This window comes from Hyalella azteca, unplaced genomic scaffold, assembly GCF_000764305.2.
Source record: "Hyalella azteca isolate HAZT.00-mixed unplaced genomic scaffold, Hazt_2.0.2 contig13460, whole genome shotgun sequence".
In the NCBI taxonomy this organism is placed as follows: Eukaryota; Metazoa; Arthropoda; class Malacostraca; order Amphipoda; family Hyalellidae; genus Hyalella; species Hyalella azteca.
The window spans coordinates 253748-255919 of record NW_025943383.1 but is presented as its reverse complement, the minus strand read 5'-3'; positions in this window follow the sequence as shown (position 1 = coordinate 255919).

Below are 2172 nucleotides of genomic sequence, written 5' to 3'. Positions count from 1 at the left end.
AATGGCAACATGTTAGATCAATTTTTCGTTTGAATATCCCTGATTTATAATTCTTTGTAATTACATCTCTCGTTAAGGTTTAGTGCATTCTTCATTAATATTAGCATTTGTTCTAAAGAGAGTCAAAGCAGAACTTCTATGCCATTACTTGAATACGACACCACAGACTAGTCAAAAAACCTGGCCTTTCATGATGTTAGAAGTGATATACTGCATTAAATGCTTCAGTTACTTATAACATTAGTCTGCTTAAATCGCAAGTTCACAAGCAAAGAAAATCGTTCTACCGTTAATTATGGTACCAGAAGAAATGAAGTCGAACCGAACTTAACGTCATTATTTTAATAAGAGAATGCCGTTAAAAACCTGGGTCTTTTGAGCCCACCTCAGGTTATAGCTAATGAACAGCAGTACAGCACACTCCCTGAAAAATTTACCAATCAACCAACGGAACTCGAATGGTTGAAGTGAACCTTCGATAATGCTGCTGTACTTTTCCCTTCCGCCTGATGCACCGCCGTGTAATTTCTTGGTGGTTTGCAGCGGTTTTTGTGTTATTTTAACGCAACAAACTTGGCCGGCCAGGAAGCTGAACGAGATCGCATGGGAGCCCAGGCCGCAATGCGCTCACAAGTGCCCGTAAAATGCCGCTTCCCTCTTCGAATGGCCAGGATTTTTGAGTCGCCCTCGAATAGAATGCATTAGAGGTTAATGAAGCGTCTTCAATTGCTAGGGGAACGCGGGCCAAATAATGGAATGTAAAGGAAACTCATACAGAATGGGAGTTCATGAATATAATGGACAAATGAATGAAATGCACAGATAAAATCTCAAATGCTTGTCGTGACAGATTTAGATATGGATATCAGAAATTTCATGGTCTAAGATGAACAACAATTTAATCGAAATTTTCAAAATAAAATACGAACATTATAATCTCAAACGTATTTAATCTCTAAAATTAATGAAGGGGATCAATACCTCTGCAGCCGGGCATTTGATGTATCCAAAGCCATAAAAAACCTCTTGATTCTTTGCTGGTTGCGGTACTGGGTACGATGCTGGACATGATGCAGGGAACGATGTTGGGCAAGATGCTGGTTGCGGTGCTGGGCTCGATGCTCGGCACGATGCTGGGCAAGATGCTGGGTATGATGTTTAGTACGATGTTGGGTAAGATGCAGAGAACGATGCCGGGTACGATGCTGGGCTCGATGCCTTGTCGGAGAGGACGAGGGTATGTGTGTGATACTGGAATGGCAGTTTGCATCAGTGTTCAGTAACCCCCGCTACTCAAGACAGGAGAATGAAATTGAAGTTCTACAGGAGCTGCCAGGCGGAGGGGAGTAGGAGAACAATGAGTTTGTACAAGAAGACATGGAAATAAGTATCAAAGAACTGGCGACGTTTTCAGCATCAGGACCCGACGGAATTCCAGCTGTGCTGTTGAAGTGTTGTGTTAGACATTTTGCGACTTTTATTTTGTAATGAAATTATAATTTACTTTTACCTCGGCAACACCGTTAGGAAGTTAACGTCGCGCACACAATTTTCTCGTTGATCAGTATCGTTCGGCTGATCCCCGCTGCAGGTTAGTTTAAGCTCTTATAGGTTCCTTTTTACTTTCTGAATTCTGAACTTTCTTTTACTTTGTTATATTGAATTATTATTTTTTTATTCATTTTCAACGACGATCATTGATTAGATTTAATCTTCAACAGATACGCACGTTGCCAAGGGTATTATTCTTTACACTATTTTTTCATATCGTAATACTTATATTCAGAGCCCACCTTGTATTCATTTTCACTGCATTAAAATCTCAGTTCCAGTGTCTATCACTTACAATCCTGTTGGTTTACTGTGTGGGTACTGACTGGCACTTACCCCACAGAAGAAGTGTGTTGGAGCACTGAAGGATAAGCTCACAATGCTCTGGAAAGCCTCGATGATGGAGGGCCTTATTCCTGAGGGTCTCAGGAATAACAAATGAGGAAACCATAAATGAGATCCGGGACAGACCCCAAAATTACAGGCCTGTAACCTCGACCTCACATGTGATCAAGGTTTTTGAGAAGGTAGGGGCGAGGAGACTTGTCCAGCATATGGAAGAGACTAACCTGTATAATAATGGACTACACGGTTTCCGACGAAATCGATCCTGTTTGTCAC